The sequence below is a fragment of the Pomacea canaliculata genome, linkage group LG8, assembly GCF_003073045.1.
Source record: "Pomacea canaliculata isolate SZHN2017 linkage group LG8, ASM307304v1, whole genome shotgun sequence".
NCBI classification, from domain to species: Eukaryota; Metazoa; Mollusca; class Gastropoda; order Architaenioglossa; family Ampullariidae; genus Pomacea; species Pomacea canaliculata.
In genome coordinates, this window is record NC_037597.1 from 27,690,366 (window position 1) to 27,709,222 (window position 18,857).

The window sequence follows — 18,857 nt, forward strand, 5'->3', positions numbered from 1 at the left end:
TGAATGACGCGATGTGACAAGAAAAAAAAAACGAAATTCGTCTGCACGCTAAGCCCTCCAAATTCCTGATGTTTGAACCTCGTCACGTGACCCCTATAACTGTAGACACTGGTCCAGGGACAAGATGATGTCGACATCGTACCTGAAAATACTGGAAGGTTATCTGACCCTGGCTTCCACACCCCCCCGCCACCCACCCATTGCCTTATCGGAGAGTACACTGCGTCGAGAAGTCAGTCCCAGAAATCTTGCTAATACCAAAGCAATAGCACACGATAAGTTCTTTCCCTTAGCAACCGGAAGGCAATGTGTAAATCACGGCAAGACATGATAACAGGGCAGAAAGCCGTTGCTGATAGGGCTAAGTCTCCCTTTCACTGTCCCAGTGTCCGCGGGTGCAGACCTACAGGAAGTCGGCCCCTGAAGTGCGCGCGCATTTCGCGGATACCAAATCCCTGCGCTTGGCGCTGGCTCAGGCTAAAGGCGACAGAGTGACAGGTCAGCCGCCAGATGCTTACCGATAATCTCCACTTTCCAACAGTACCCGGCCCACCTTGCTGTCCTGCGCATGCGTGACACTTGAACCCCCGCGGTTGCCGCGTGAATAGCGTTTACAGCCAAGGGCACTGGGGTTGAGTGTTGCGAAGAAACCGGAAATGATGTAATGCTTCTCTAGGCACACTTCCTGTCAGATATAACAACAGTTCAGTGACTAATTTCTACAGCGGGCGTACAGGTCTCCATAGTCTGAGTGTCTGTTGATGTACACTAAATGTAAACTAATTTCTACAACGGGTGTACAGGTACCCTGAGTGTGTGTTGTTTGTTGATGTCCACAAAATGTAAACAGTCTCCAGGTACAAAGACTGCTCCTTGTGAGGGCAAACAGAGTCAACTATGGGGAGGGCCAAGAAAAGGACAAAACTATGGATGACAGCAAGGACAACTATGTGTAGAGCAATGACACCTATCATATGTGAATGGCAGTAGGGGGGCAGCTGGATGTGGGTGACAGTGTAAACAAGTCAACAAACAAGTGTTTGCTTTGCTTCCATCGCACTGACCCCGACAGACAAAGACAAGGCGCGAAGTCCAGGGAGGGACAGGGCGTGGTTCCATGCTGACTCCGACATCCAGATGTCCATTCATCGTGCCTGCTTCAAGTTATTTTTCACAGAAACAGCCACTTCAACATGCCAGTGTTTGCGACAGGAGACTTAAGATGTTTTCCCTGTTGATTAACCCCCTACATGGCAAGGCACTCTAGTGTGTCCGGCCTCTGTACACAAATACCTGACATGCTGGACACAGAATGGGGCACCTGTGGCTTTGTGTGCCTTTGTGGGTCCCCTCCACATCTTAGTCACTTTTTTTCGCCATTGACCAGTGCCTCTTGTTAGACCCAGTCACTGGGCTTTTTTCTGGAATTCCACAGCCATGACAATGACATTGATCAACTTTATTGGTCCCAGAGGGCAGTTTAAACATGCCAAACCTTCTTGAGTAGTTTTTATCCTCAGAAAACATATCACAACAATAAAACATCGTCTGCTGGCGCCTGGAAATGTCGGTATATTCCCCGTTAGTCTAATGATGGCAAGGCCCCATAGTGTGTGTGTGTCCCTGGGCGTACGTGCACAGACACGGGTACAGACACGGGTACCTTGCACTTCGATTCGTGAAATCTATACCGAACATAACATTTTAACTTACAATATTCACGTGAAAACTACGATTCTCCACTTGTTATTATCTCTTGATCCTCTTCTCGTCTTCCTATCCCGCTGTTCATTATTGAAGCTCTCTTCAATGTGAGACTTAATGACGCGTGAACACACACACACACGTGCGTGCACCGTGACACACACACCACTCACTCACGCACACACAGACAAGCAGTCGCAAGTACATACAGAGAAACGACTACACATATGCGCATCTAAAGCACGACTGCACACATTTATACTCCACACACAGATCCACCCAGGGTACCTTTGAGAAAATGTTTAGACACATTTTGTTCGCCTCGTAGTCACCCTCCTCGTCTGGAAGGGCAGGCGGCTCAGGACTTCATCAGTAGTCAGAAAGCAATTCAAACTCGCACAAAGGGAACAGATAAAATACCTCAAGAGCTTCTTGGCGCACTTAATTATATTCTTACTCACTTCCTTTTTACGGCGAGAAAATGTTGCGAGGAATGTAATGACCACCACACATCTCCGCGCAGGAATATTTCATGTTTTTTCACGACTTATTGTTGTTCAGCGCCCCCTACCCGCACGTCAGTCAGCGGTAGTCAAAGCCAAAGAGGGGAGGGGACCAGACTATGAATAATTCTTTGCCGCTTCATTAGAAAGTCAAGAAAGCAGGATGGTGAAGAGCCCAGAAAATGATGTATGTCATCGTCTTGGGGTCCGGGGTCGGCGTTAAAGGTCCACTACAGGCCACAACTTTTTTTTAAAAGTTTGATTACTAGAAAGAGCTCCGGGAAGAGATGGCTCAAAAGATATTCACATTCCGTTGTTGAGATGCAAACATCATCATGTACACAAAGAGGTCAACACCACTGAGGTCAGGTGAGTTCACGGATACTCCAGGGTGCTAGAGGGGGAGCTGGACGAGGACTGTCCGTGGTCAGTCACTACCTCACCAATCAGATATCTCTTTGTGCATGATGATGTTTGCAGAGATGCACACATTTGGAGAAACAATACCAATTTAATGATACTAAAAAATCTGAACCATACTAGACCTTTAATGTACCAAGAACCAGGACAGAAAGAATGCGACTGAAACGATTTCGTGTGTAAAACAAATTTGTATCTAGAGGCCAATACACAGCAAGTTAACAATGTCTCATTCGAATTACCCTGAATTTAAATCTGTTTTTTTCACCGTTTGAAAGAACACCAAAAGTCTTTTTAGTGTGAGCACTGAAGCGCTTGGGTGCTTGTGGCGATGGGGAAGTCCATTTGTATGCAAATAATGGTGTGAATGGTCTCCTCCCAGCAGCATGTCCGGAGTGAGCATGCGCAGTGTCACACTTGTCAGCGTAGGTGAGTTTGCTCATGAACGTTGTTATCTCTAACGAGCCGTAAAACCACACGAACTGGCCAGAAACAGGCTAGAGTGCGCAAAAAAGGTCTTCTGAAGTATGTCGTCCCCTACCTTTTTTTTGAGATATTGTCAATCAGACATTGTAGAATGAAAACGATAGTAAACACGGAGCTATGAAAACGTTTAAACACTACAGTGGGCCAGTGGCGGGCCCTCACCACTCGCGGCGAGCGCTTCAAAGAGCAAATAACGCGATCAGGGCCTGTCGCTCTCTCGCGTCGTGTGGGCAGAATGGTCTCTTGACCTGCGCACAGGTAGGGGCCTCACAGGCCCGGCGCCGCTCAGTCGCTGGAGATTCGAACTTCAGTCCCGGCTTGAAAGGCGCTCGACGGTTGGTGGTGCAAGAGTGTTGTAAATCTCGGGGAGTTTCATGCTCGTTTACACACGTCCTCCACTCCTGCCTCGGCCCACACCCCACACCCCCCGCACCCCGAGAGGCTCGTCTCGACTCGTAAACACCTTACCCTCGGGTAGAAAGTGGAAAAGTTGTTGATAGAAATTTGCCGCAGGAGGCGAAAAAGTTATTTTATTATTTTACAAATTTTTGTATCTCTCCCTCACTCCTTTCTTCCTGACCTTTGGCTTCGATTTTTTTTAATCCTTTGAAAAAGAAATGGCGTGTCAAGTGAGCATTCACCCTGAATCCACTTTCACAACTTTCTGAAATAGTCATTTCTCTGCTCACATATATCTACATGGCATGTACATGTATCTATGAGATACATATTTCTATATGGTATGTACATATACATATACCCTCTAGGATGGCGTCGTCGTTACACGAAAAAAAGAAAGACACAAGGGAGAGAGAGGATAAGACAGATGAGAGGCAGAGAGTACATGACGACAAGAGAGATAAAAGTCGAGAGATGAAGACAGATCAAGCAGCAATTCCATTTTTTAAAAACTTATTCACCGACATGGCGGCGACAATAGTTTTATCTATATTATAAAAGATGTCCAGCCCATTTTTAACACGAGACCTACACTAGTATATCTACCTCAATAGCAGTCTTTTATTAATCCTCAATAATTATTGTGTACATCACGTAATGCCTGCTATCAGTAACTGACCTGTGGTTAACACCTGTAAACAGTCACGTCATAGACGACGGCAGGAAGGAAGGAGAATATGGGGATGAAGATGAAGAATTGAAGAAAATCATCAGTGTTTACAGTCTTTACAAACACCTGTGTACTATAAATTATTACCAGAGCCATTAATATTTCTACAACTACACCTTTGTGCCATTCGTGTTTTACTCCAAGACACAACCAATCTTTTTTTCCTTTCAAAAAGTCTGTTTCATAGCCAAGGAGGAAGTGGGTGGTAAGAAGAAGACATGTGAGTGGTACAGCGTGCCCAATCTTCTCCGTCCATCACCTTTATTCTCCCTGATGAATCCCTGGGGAGCTGGGGAGGTTTTCCCTCGCCAGAAACAAGTGGGTCTGGAAGCGATGACTGCTGTACAGTGTGGAAAGCTCTCTGAGGCTCATTTCTCTCATTCTTTATGCATGGTTGTGACAGCGTGTCTGTGCATCTGTCTGTGCAGCTGTGTTGGAGATGCATTTGAGTAAGGATCTCGATGTGAATGTGGATGAGAAGGTCAGCAGCTCTACGTGTCGTCCAGTCGCTCGCACTCCCTGACTCTCGGGCACAAAGGTAAATCCGCTGTGTGGCGCAGCACGCCGGAAGTCCGGTTACCAGTCTTTGCACCCATGCGACCATCCTCTGCGCACCGGAACACGACTAGTCTCTGACTTGAAGACTTGAGCCACAATTATATCGTCAGACTGGCAGGTGATCACGTGGTCCCCAGTAGGTGTAGCCTTACAAATGCAGGCCCTCGTCAGTGCTGGCTGCTCACGGGTACAACGATAACATGGCCGCGTGTGTGTTTGTGTTTTGTTTTAGTTTTTTTTTCTCTCTCTCTCTTCTTTTTTTTTTTTTGGTCAATAGGTCCTGCCTCGCGTTCTTGTGAATGAATGCAGTGAGGTGATAAAACTCACCGAGGTGATAAAACTCGACCAAACACCTACCCAAGCACAGCAAGCAGCAAAACAAAGTCCCCCCTCCTAACCTCCAGAAAGGGAAAAAAAAAAGGTTTTGCTGGCGGCGTTAGACGGAGATTAGTTAAACATGCGCAGCCATGCTAAGTGTCACAGCACCGGCTCATTGAGAAGCAGTAAACACGAGGAGATAACTCGGTAATCAAAGGCCGGCAATGCGCTGCAGTGCCACCAGGATTAGGGGCAGACCAGCGCAGAATGAACCTGGCGCTCAACTCCTTTCACCTGGGAGGCAAGGGAAGGCAAACACTCCCCCTCTCTCTGTCTCTCTCTCTCTGTCTCTCACACAAGCCAAGCACATCGACGTCTCGCTGGGATGTGAGTCATGTGACTGCTGGGGAGGGAGTAAAATAAACTATGGCATTGTACGTCTTGGATACACTTTGCCCTCGCCAATGGCAGCAGCTTAGCTTCCCACTCACTCCAGTGAGCACAGCATCAACCTGATCGCACTACTCGGTACTAATCCCTATCCCCCATGAAAAGATGAATGGAACAGTTTCCAGTTTCGCATCTCTTGCATGATTATTTCTGAGGCCTTTGCTGAAATGTCCTTTTTATTTTTTATTTTTGTTCGGTTTTCTGTTGTTTCTTTCCTTTTTTAATTCCCTCTTTATTCAAAGGTCAAAGAGTCACACCCGGGGTATATCTTGTTCTGTTGCAAGACCAGCAAAATTACACGCAATTAACATTTTTATACGTTGTACAGAAGGTAAAAAAAAAGTGTCCGTTGTATCGGTTTTCAGAGAAACATGACAATGCAAGATAAATGCATCATGTTTATTGGATGCTCCCCTCCCTTGTCCTTCACAGGTTGCTGTAGTCTGAGAGGCAAAATATTTTGAGTCGTCCTCCGTCTCTGTGTTGTTAGCTTGATGAGATCAGATTCTCAACAAACCCAGAGATCGTTTGACGAACAGGAGACATCACAATGTACTTGGAGATAATGTAAAATATTTCATATAGCTATAACAGAGTTATTTGCTTTTCAAATGTTTTGTACACAACTTAAATTTGTTCTGAAAATTAGTACAGTATAACAAAAATGTTAGGTATGCCTTCTGAAATCAGTATCATGTACAAATGTGTTGGTAGTGTTGTAGTGTTCTTAGTCTGGCAACAAAAAATAAAACACAATAAGTATAAGTTAGCTAATATTCGAGTTGCCTGTGTAAAAACCTTTTCAGAAGTGTATGAATAAAGTTATTTAAAAAGAGTATTTCAGTGATTATCTGTCTATGTACTACGACTTTGTCGTCTGCCTCGCCATAACATGTCAAACTGGTCTGGCGACCTCCTCATTCACTGGAAACACGACACGTGATGGGTAAGCTGTGTCTGTTGTTTTATGATGCATCACGGGAAGAATTAAACGTTTGAAATAAACATAATGGCTGCAGTGAAAGAAAACATTTTGTACGCGTGCTGAAGATAAGAAAAAAGGAAAGTATAAAAAAAATTACAAGTTAACTCTGAGAGAGAGAGCGACCGAGTGTCTCGCTCTCTTCCTCTCCCTCCATCGTAACGCGGGTATTTGTGAAGGCCGGACAACGACGTAGCCTCCGTCACCCAAAATTAACTCCGCATCTGCAAATAGTTCCCCGTGTTTATCAATCGGCGCCTACGGAGGACGTCTGCCAACAAGCGGAGGCCTCATCGTAGCAGCTTCGCCCCGTCCGCCATCAGGGAACACGCCAAGGGCCAATAACTCGGCCGTCACCGGGCTTAGCTCCCCTGATGATGCTTTGTGAAGGTTTGTGTAGAGGATGGTGTGTGCGCCTCTTGTGTACGTACAGGGAATTTACAATACAGTCAGCAATGGCTTTCTTTTTGTCTCTAGTGTCTGACTACATCACTAACAGAAATCTTTGTACTAACTACATTGATGATTGTACTATCTGCTCCTAAAGTCCCGTCCCTCACCAGTTATACTACATATTAACATATATATATATAATTATATTGACGACTCTGTGTCACAGAACATATGACAGAATGCGATGCTGATTTATGAGTTACTAAAACTTCACATTTACCTTTCGGACTAAACAACGGGTGTCAAGTAGACTGGACTACTGACATCCATCATAACCCTCTTCATAAAAAGGCGGAACATTTTAGTTTTGTTATTTATGTCTTTCGGGAGACAGCCAGGATTTTTTTTTTTTTTGGCAAGGGCACAGTCTTATCTGGGTGGAAATGTAACCCTGTATCCCGAAATCCATCGAAATGGCTTGCTCACAACGACACTTGTCAGGGTCTGTAAGTGAATCGTGCTAATAACTGATGTACTTACAATCTGAGTATGCTGTACATGCGTACAGACAAGCACACAAGCGTACGTACAGACATACACAGACTGACACCTCCCACACACATTGTTGTTACCCTCCCGTCCCTACCCTGGGTAGGTGTGGGTAACCCTGTCTATTCACTATTGCACTGTCGCACGTGTCATCTCCTCCGACAGGGTTTCAGGCCATGGGCCGCTCTAAAGACTGAAATCCGCGGCATTATAGAAAGGTAGGAAAGATTGATGATGAGAGGTGAAGGGGCAATAACTCTGCCGCTCTGCTGTCGAGTTTTGCCCCTTTCCTCAAGACTGTAATGATAGCTCGCATCACCTGATACTCCTCATAGGACTGAGAATTTCTTTGATGGTGACCCCCGTCATAGCGACTTAGGACGAAGATGGAAACAAAAGATCGCAGTGTTTCACATGCACAGATTTTATTTATTTTTTATTTTCGTCGACTATTTTGATGAAGATGTTACTTGAGCACCGTGTGTTTTTGCTGGTGAGATAGGATGGGAGGACACGCGTCTTCGGACTAGTGGCAATAAACTGTGAGTGATTCATGGCATCTAAGGCTATCACTCTTCCCATCTCGGCTTTCTGCTTTCCTAATAAATCGTGTACATTGATACGTGGGGTTGTGGAGGGAACTTCTGGGGTCGCTGGCCCACACGTAAGGTTAGCGTCCGTCATTAGATTCTTTCTCTTTGTTCAAGCAACTTTTAGTATTTCCCGTATCCATCATGCCATGACAGTATCCATCGATATGTTTTGCATGTCTATTGAATCAGTAAGCCTATATTCACACGACAAAGGTCACTAAACAGCGGAGGCTGAGGACGACAAACGCACTTTCATCATCTCAGTGCCACGTGACCCTCCATCCTCGGGACACCAGGTTACGGGGTTAAGGGGGAGGAGAGGCTTCCGAGCATCGCAAGAACGTTGTCTGTAAACAAATCCCAGCATACCTTGTGGCACAGGGGACAGGTAGCAATACGAGATGGCCGTGGTGATGTAGTCAAACCTCGTGCCGCTAACTCCAGCCTCCTCCGATCCACCTGCCCTCACCTGCTGTGGACCTGGGGCACTACACTGGATCGTCAGTACACGTTAAACGAGTGGATGATCCTCCACTGTGGAGGCAAAGGAACGAACACAAAAAAATACATAAACACACGCGCGAACACATCCTGGTTGTGAATGGTCTTGTATCTTGCCTCTTCGCCACCCGCTTGTGACCGGAAGACAAGAATACAAGCAGCAGAGTTCCCTTGCTTGATAAGAGAAAAAAAATGAATAAATATAAAAATATAGACTCAAAATGAACATAGTATACTTCATTGTTTAAAATATTACAACAAATATACAGAGAAAGTCGTCCCATGACCGGCACCTGTGGTTGGGTGGTTCCCATGGGTAGACAGGGCTCACCACTCTTGTCTGTTGTGGGCGATAGTCAGCAGGTCCTGTACACGACCACCAGTCCAGTCTTTGGCCTTCATCCACCTTCCCAGGCACCTTGAAGGACAGTCTGCGACAGGGTGACATGGTCAAAGAAGACCAGCTTACAACGCTTGACTGTTGAAAGTTAAAGGTGGCTGCTGTCCTGCGAGTGTCGCCATCTTGTACAGAGCTTACCTGGCTACTGCGCCTCCGATCACTCACGGATGATGTCACGGTCCAGGTAGTAGTCCCATCATTAAACCACAGAGGAGGGAGGTGTTAAAGCCTTCACTGACTTCGTCCAGGCTTTTGTGAAGGCGGCACCCACCTCCTCTCCTGAAGTCTGATACCCGCTCCCAAACTGGGTCAACTAAGAGTATTTTGTGTCACACGGGTAGCTCACCGCCAAGTATACACACCTACATGTTCGGGCACTGTAGCTGTAACCACGGCTATTCACTCCTCCAATCACTGTAGCATTGAACTAACGTGGTAACCATGACTACAGACTGAACTAACGAGGTTACCATCACTACAGAACTAAACTTACATGGTTATCTTTTCTTTTTGTGTAAGATCTTACTCCGATGGCTAAAAGCGAACTACAAAAAATGAGAGCGGAAGATTAGAACGAAAAAGAAAGCAAGTTTAAAGATTAGAGTTTTTAAAAAAATACAAAGATACATAAAATCATTTTTTTCGCTTATCTATGCCTATTTGCAATTACTCAAAGATGTTTGCCCACCACATCTTACACTTTGCAAGTAACTTCTCCGAGTGCTTGCTTAGAAACTGAAAATCACATGCACTTGGCAGGCGGTGGCTTCATTTAACTTCGCCCATGGCCTGCTATCAGGTTCAGAATGAATAGGTCCCGGTGGTCTGAACAGTGGTGCCAAGCTTCCCTCTCCCCCCGCACCCTCAGCCAAATCCCTGTATCCTTTGCAGACAGTAAGCGATCCTCCTCCGTCCGACATTTTCTGGACTACTTGCAATATCAAAAAGTCCTTTAATGACGAGTAGAATGTGCAGACACCTATGTGAGGTCGGGTATCAGCGCCTGGCCGCCTCCAGTCTCCGCGATTAATCACTTTTGAACAAGGCGAGCGGCGCATGACAAACAAAAAGAATGTCAAGATTTATGCAACGCCAAGACTCCCTCGTCTGCATTTAACATATTCACGAGAAATTCTAAAGAAAATTCCTCACAGATATGTTTTCCCCCCCCATTGAGTCTTTTTCTTTACAGAACAATGTTGAGCTTGTTTTTGCATGTTTGCCTGTCCTCTCGATGACATGTCATTTTGATGAATATAAAAATTAAAAATATTCGACCAACCTAATTTTTTGGTACGAAGCGCGAGTTGTGTTTTCTTTTCTATTGTAGACTTAGCGCCTCAGTTTAAACTAACTCAACCGTGACTGACTTTGAAGTATTGTGATATTATAGTGTGAAGTGTTGCACCAGCATGTCATGTCCCTGTCTGACAAGGTTGGTTTCTGTTTGTGGCGACATGGGAGTCAGTCACCAGACCATTACTTGGTCACACCTGTCCGGTCAGTAGGTTACCTGAAGTAAGGATGGAGCAACAGATGAGATCAGTAGAGAAGTGGAGCTGCTTCTGTTCTGTCCATTCTGAATCGTTTGGAGAACTTGGCAAGAGGCTAACGTTGGTCTCGGCAGACAGACAGCCGTCCACCTACACACATCCTTGATCTTATCTGAAAGCCACATCACACCTGTAGCTTGAGGTCTGTGACTGTGACAACATCTAGTCTGTCGTCAGCTGTACATCACACGAGAACTGTAAGCACAGCTGTGACTGTGACAACACCTAGTCTGTCGTCAACCAGACCAAGAGACCTGTCCAAGGGCTTCCCGTGAACTTCATGCTCAGACCAAGAATGGAATCTGTACTACTTTTGCTCGCCCTCTTTTCTTTGTACTAATACAGGATATAAAAACATAATCACTCGAGAGTCCAATGGTGATATCTGTATGCTATCATGTTTCACCAAAAGAGTGGCACACCCTGACTAAACAATACAAAGTTATTTCCCTTTGACACAAATACAAATATAGGTGCAACATTCCACGCGAGGGCATTCCCTCTAAAAAATACATTCTTACATATCACACTACTAATACTTGAAAGTTCAACATATTAATATCATCAGGGTAGATATCTAACGGCTCAAACATTCAGTAACGCTCAGCCAGGAGTCATCACTTGCTGTAAACAATGTCCATCCCTTTCGTCAGATAATATTACAAGGTGTGGGACAAACCTCTGCCTATCTGAGCGTCAACACCAATGCATTTATCACACGTGTGACATATCTATGCCAATCTTAAAAAGAGTCAACATCAATACTTTTTATCTGTGGGGGGATTGGTGTCCTCCACAGGCAGGGGAGATAATCCACACAGGGGCTAAGGTTACATCAAAACACGAATGGACGTGACTGCAGCACAGACAGGGGAGGCCACCCCCTGTACTACCCTCCAATACCCGGTGGTAATAGTATTCTCTAACCTCCAGGAATTGGAGACACTCGGGTGTTCAGGCTCCACCCAGGCAGGACACCAACACAGGCATCGCCATTCAGCTTGTTTCCACCCGCCACTCGGGGCTCAGGATTCTGACTGGGGGTAGTAAGACCGTAAATATGATCCCCCCTCACAGTTGTCACGTGATCGCGCTGTACACGCCAACACCTCTAGGGGTTACTTGAACAACACGTTTCTCAAACTTAAAACTATTTTTTTGAAATTTAGAAATGTTTTCCAAAAACTACTCCTTGCCTTTATGCCTCACAAGCCATACGAAACATGTGATGACAAGACCGACAGTCTGGCTTAACCACTTTTATCGCATTTCAAGAAATTTTTGTTTTGTAACAGTTTTTAAATTGTGGTGTTCACTGTTTGTATAAAACTTCTTATCTGAACAGATGTAAGTCCTAAAGGTGTTTAAAATGGAAATGTGCGACTGGCCCCAGTCCCGTGAGGTGAAGTAACCTGTGGAACATTCTGGGAGCGCAGTAAAGCTGCCACAACACTCCAAGCAGGTTTCATAATCTCATTGACCCGAGTGACTTCCCCGTTAAGTAAGCGTTAACGCAGTGGGGCAATAACTCTTGACTCAAAAATAAACGTTTTGCACGCATAAATCACACATATATTACCGCCCCTTGGAAACAACAACTGCGGGGAACTGAAGGCGCTCCAAGTTGCCTGCAGAATGAAGTGGTCATCAACCCAGGGTCCTAGTTATTGTTCTTTGCCACGTCCTTTGTCCTCGGTCATAACAAACTTTTATTTTCAATCAATCAGATGGAACTAGAACGACAAGATGGGTGGATGGCGTGTGATTTGTGTGGCAGTGAGTGGATGTGTCTCAGCCGAGTTTTCTTTGATGTCCCTGTGTCATTGAGAGACTGGACGAGTGTATAAACTGTGAAATCATGGCTGAGGTAAAGAGTGAACTTTGCTGATGTTTTATGTTTTGCTCTGGAGTACATTCCTCCTTCACCTGCTTGGGGAGCCTGACAGTTTTCATCGGATTTTAGTCTTTGTATTAAGTCTTTAACAATTTGTTAAAAGATATGTTTAGTCACTTGAAAGCCTGTTAAGGCAAGTCAGTTTTTCTTTTGAATCTTCTTGGTCTTCTTGGGCTTTGAAAGGTGCAGCGACTGGGAAAAGACTGGATTTTCAGTATTCTTTTCATTTTGGAGCTCCGAAACGGATGGGGAGGGCAACAAAGAGGACTTTCTACAGAATTGACTATAAACTTTTAAATATGCCTACAATTATGTCTTAAAATACGTTAAAATATTGTTTGTTGACTAATTTTGGATGTTATATTTATTTCTTGAATTTATAGTTTTGTAGGTCATCTTTATTCTTCCGCCGGAAGTAGTCTTATACTCCATATTTATTACGCTTTTTTTGTGGAGGTGTTACCTGGAATCAGGTGGATGTCAAGAACCCAGAGAGCGATTTTTAAATAAACCTTAAAATACAATAAAGTAGGGAGAGTTTTTTTCGTCGTCGAGTGTTAGCTCAGAAGTTTGTCTCCCGAGTGAGGTGTCGGCTGGTTAGCAATTCCTTGCTCAAGGTCCCGCCGTAAACTTGGCTTTTCGCTTTCATCTGTGAATCCCAGAGCCCACAAACTCCTCACAAACTGCTGTCTGCCACGTGTTGCTGTTTTAAAGGCTAACCCCATGGCAAACTTATTTCGAAATGTTTAGTTTCGCTTAATGATTAACATTGGAGGGAAAAGTCGTCTGCTGCTCACAGTCCTTTAAACATCGCCATTTCCAAATGGATCTTGGGAAGAAAGCATTCCTGTGATGTCACAAACGTCGGCTTGCTGATTGGATAACACCTCATTAGCATATCCTGCAAGCTCGTGTCCTGACTGAGATCTTCAATTAATGTGTATTTTTTAACATAAAAATACGAATTCACAACTCGTCCTTGCACAAACTTCACAACAAGCGTATCTTCTTACCAGCAAACTTTAAACTTTACTTTGACACGGTTGACCTTTAGGGGTCAAATGTAGAGCACTATTTATTTGTTGCTATGAGTGGGTAAATAGCTCAGTACGAGGCACTGTTTTCTAAACACTGAGTCCATCCTCCTCTTCCTTTCTCGAGATACGTGTCTACATCACCGGACAAGACAAGAAGTTAATAACACAAACGTGGGAGCTGTACGTGGATTTATTTCTGTTGGCAAGCCTATAGTCGGTAGGAGAGCTAGTCATGTGATATTTATGAATATCTTTCCACAAACATGGCGGCAGGATTTCGACCTTTTTCTGTGCGTAGTGATATTTGTAGGTCAATGTCTCGAGCAAGGAAACTTGGGTAGAGAATGGTATTCACCTACATTCCGAGAAAAAAAGCGTTTTGCACTGAGTTAACCAGTCATTACAACAAAAAAAAAAAAATAATAATAAAAAATGAAAAAAAACTGCATCCAGAAAAACGTTTCAGGGGAAATCCGAGCCAGTAGTGGAGCGGACAACTCCCAGCTCGATCCCCAGTTTCAGGCCTCGCGCTCCAAGACCGTCAAGGTCTGACCGTGAATCAAGCTCACGCCTTTAAATGCGCGCTTAACACGTGCGTAGGATGTTTAATTCATGAAATCCCCATTCCCGACTGTTAAAGCCCTGAGAGCCCGGCCGCACGAGCGAGCGTAGCGTCTGTCCGTACATAAAGCTGCCCGGTGATGTCGGAGGTTGGTGGACGTGGCGGCGCTCCTGCACGCAGAAGATAAGATGCAGCGACCGTTGCAAGCCCCTCCACCCCTCGGTCGTGACCCTCACCGAGCCCCCCGCGAGCTGCAGAATTACTGACAACGTTAAAGAAGTGGTTGATGGCTTCCCGTAAAAGATAAACACCGAGGGAGACCATCTCGCTGACTCACGAGCCTCCCAATGTTGACGACCTTCAACCGAGACTTTAACGACTGCAGACGATGTGAGGATGACGCAACTCAGGCACAAATAAGTAAATAACAATACAATAACAAACCAGGTCGGCACTGAGTGTGGCTGTATACCTGTGAACAACAGAGGAGAAGTTTGCCATATTGATACCTCCCCACCCACAACCCCCCGATCCTGTAATTTGAATCCTTCCCCCGCCCCGACTCGTGGTAGTTTATCACGGAGGTAAAAGGTAGCTGAAGGTCAGGTTTGGGCTTTACTTTACAGATGTCTTGGCCTTGACAGGATGAACCACTTTCTGTTCACTACGACCACAGAGTTATAGACCCTTGAGAATTTTTGTAAAGTTTCTTTATTTGCAACATTGGTGGCAGGCGCACACAATGTAGTGTCACAGTGTCGTGTCTCTCATTCTGTGTTGTTGTTGTTGTTTGTTGTTGTTGTTGTTCGCTCCAAAGCTGCACCACCATTGCACCCTACACGTTGTCGCCCCTGACGATGTCGTCTCTCGATGATATCCGCACGACGACGACATCGACTGCCTCGGTGTGTTTTTTGGCGGGAGGGTGTCATGGCGGTCCATTCAATTATTTGCTCTCCCCTTTCGCTGTAGTTAGCCAACAGCCAACCTCTGGGGTCTGCATTCAACAACCCGTGCCAGCCGGAGGGGCAGATAAAGCCGCGTTTTGTGGAGGACGTGGTCACGCACCAGTGACTAGCAAAACATGTGAAAGGAAACATGATTTACTATTCCTTCGATCAATTCACTTTGGCATCAGGACGATACTGATCGCCCCTTTCACACGCTGAGGCTTTTAAAGCCGGTGTGACACCAGGACACCGAGACTGAGGATGTAAATCATTTTTCTCCCGATGAAAGAAGACACTTGGACATTCCGCAGTTGGTGGCCGTCATTTTCTCATGAAGACGAGGCGACTCGCAGGTAAACCTCCATTCTTGTGTGTTAAGGGTGATGCACCTGTAGCTAACATACAGAACACTTTTACGGGTACTTTTTTTAACTGAAAAGGTGAAAGAAAAATAGCAGAAGAAGAAAATATGATAAATTTACACACAAGCACGCACGCACGTACACACACACACACAGATTGATCTTCATCAGGATTGACAGGTAGTTAGTTCTTAACTGCTTATTTTCGTATCATTGTTTCACAACCCTAGAGTTGGATGCTAATGCTTCACTCCAGCCATGTGTCGTCAGAATGCTGATGACAGTTTTTTTTTCACCCTCGTTCTCTCATGTACACAAGAAAAGTGTCACGTGATCACTAGACACTGTGGCCACGTGATCACGGATCGTTTCCCACGCGAGGTCGCCATTCTTCTCTGGTATCCTTCCTCGCGTTATGGAAATGTTTTTTTAATGGAATACACAGTTCCACACTTGTCATGCTTCCACGCAGCACTGACTTCACCTCCGTTGTCACTATTGGCCACACAGTGATTGCCTCCACAATCTCTTCTTGACATGCAGCGACCCCTATACCCGCTAGGAGCGTCCTGACGTATAGTGACCCCAGTTATCCGAGTGGATCGCGGGCTGTATGCGTGACCTTACACTGCACTCACTGCGGTTTGAAAGGCTCGAGCCAGGGGCGCCTCCTGGTGTGTGAAAGGACCTCTTGTGCCTCCCTTTACAGGCTTTTAATCTGTAATCATGTCGGTCTGTCCACCCGTCGCAAGGTGGTGGTTATCTGCAGGACAGTCGTACTCGGGGTACACGGAGGATGACTGATTGCACCCGCCCACCACATCTACAAAAGAGGTACCCGATCTGCCGCGTGTCCTCCTGATAAACAACAACAGTTTCTTCCTAAAGGGTTCGTCACACGAACTTCAGGCGACTGTCTAACTGACGAGTGCACTTCCAGTAAATATTGCGAGATATTTTTTTTATCTGATTTAGTTCGATAGAAAATTTGCAAATTTAACCAGCAGCCAGCTGTAGTCGAGTAACAGAAAAGATCAATCATGTTTGTCATATTTACGAATATTTTTATCAATCAGCATAAAAGTAAAGGATAGATAGATAGGTGAAGACTGGTTATCGTTTTCTACACTTCATGGTATCCTTAGGTCTTCCTTCTGTCTTTCATAGGGTTTTTCTCACAAACACTTGCAAAATTAAATAGGAAGACTTAAGATGGGAAAGGTAGAACAAAAAGAACAATTTCAAGAAGGACAAAAACTAGATGACCAACAAGACCAAAAAAAGTTAACAAAAACCGTAAAACAAACAGAAAAGGGAAAAGTAATAAGAATGAAAGAAAAAAGAAACAAAAAATAGAAAAGAAAAAAAAAATACACCAAAAAGGCAAGAAGGATGAGCTTCACAAAAATTCATCAACGAAGACTTCTGTTACAAAGTCTGAGAGAGAGAGAGAGGTGGGTGGGTACAGATCGCCTGATAACGGACGAGACTGAATAAAGTCCAGAAGGTAGTCATGACCTACTCAAGGAGCCTCAGCCCTGAGCCCTGTAGACTATAGAGAGCAGACAGACGATTTACTCACCTCCTCCAGTGCGTCTGGCGCCAACGGGGGGACCAGAGGACTCGATGCCTCGCAGCTGCAGGCCATGTCTTTGGTGAGGACTTGCTGACAGAGAGGACAGGTGGTCGATGAGTTAGTGAGAGGTCATCAGTGTCCAGCGCTGTCGTCACAACTTAACTACTTCCGCTACTCTCAAGGAAAAAAATCTGAAAAACTTGCCGTAAAAAGGCGCTGTCAGTTGCTAAGCAACAGTGTAGTAAATTAGTCCCTCGTTACGTCTTCGCCCTCGGCATAAATGTGATGAGAATATCTCCTGAATGTGGTGCAAGGAAAGAGAGAAAGAAAGAAACAAACAAACAAGGGAATACATTTCTTTAAATGTCAATAGGTCTAAAATCAAGATGCAAGAAACAAAAACATTAAATAGCGCTGAGTGATCGTTCAACAACAACAACAACAACAACAACAACAACAACAACGACTAGCATCAAGCAGGATACAAAGGACAGTGAGAAAAGACTCGCAGACGACAGCAGGCAAGCTCACTGTTTAAGGAATCCAAACACTCGGCAGAGAACAAAGTAACTGGACCTGTCAAGTGCAGCCTCGTTTTGGGTTTTTAATTCGGTTGAGACTTGGTTTATGTCACAGTTTCGGAGAGCACTGTGAAGGTCTTTTTTCCTGCAAGTTTCAGCAAGACGACTGGTTAAGTCTGTTTATTGGCCTTTTGTTTGTATTCTTCAAACGGAATTCTGACCTGACAAAGGCCGCAAAGCCGACATTTTCTTTTTTCCTCGCCAGTGATGTGGATATTGCGCTCAGAGCGTTCTAAAACACCTTCAGCGGATCTTTAACACACACAACAGGATTAATCAACCCAAATAGATAATTGCCTACTCCGTTAAAAAAAAAAAAAAGAACCAATACAAAGAAAAAAAAACTAACCACAAAGTTAACCCCCGAAAAAAAGTTGGAGTACAAACACCTCTTAACCGACGAAACAAACGTTTTTCTTTGTAAGAGATCCTTGCAATGGTCCTGAGACCCCTCCCGTGACCTCACCAACCTCGTAATCGTAAATTTTATAAAAATCCATATTAGCGAACTTCTTGCTAAGATTGAAGTGTGGGCAAGAACATTGCCTTCTCGTAAACCTCCGTTGGTGTGGGTGGCGGAGCGGGTGGACGAGGGTGGCTTGACGTGTTTATCGCTGAAAGGCACATTGATCCTGCTTTGTGAGAGATTCCTGACTCACGCTAATTTCTCTCAAATGCTTTCTCTCACGGCGACAAAGAGGAGCCGCGCGCGCACTTAATCTCTTTATCAAGGGCGACCACTTTACACCTACAAATTCCCTCCCTTAGTAGGGGATTACGCTTTATTAGAAGAACGCAAATTGCAATCAAAACACTTTCCTTTAAAGTTGTTTAGACGAGGCTGGTGGAGGTGGAGGTGAGGGGAGGAGAATTAATGAAAACAGAAACCGGTTCGAGAAGTTTGTGTTCACGTTGATGTCGAAGCTGGTTGCGAGCTGCTTGTGTCGTTGTCATTTGCGGTCAAGATTTCACGATCAGACTTTCTTCATGTAAATAAAAAAGCTAGCTATCTGGGCGCAGAGCGACATGAAATGATCCTGTCCTCTCATTGCTTCACGCTTTTCTTCTTTTCCATTTCCATCAACGTCAACAGTGCAAGGGGAGGTAAATCTGGGCAGATTAGTTGCCCGGCAGACAGGAAGGCTTGACGAACGACAATGAGTTAGGGTGACAAGCAAATGAAATATAATCATGGATACCAACAGGTGTCATATGTAACAGTCACAGTTTTCTGCCCTGCTCTAAGACTACACAGGTTTTATGATAATAAGAGCTTCGTGATTGCAGCACGGTGAGTCAGACTCATCCACTTGTCATTAGTCTCTAGCCAACTCACTCTCTCACTAACTCTCCCTC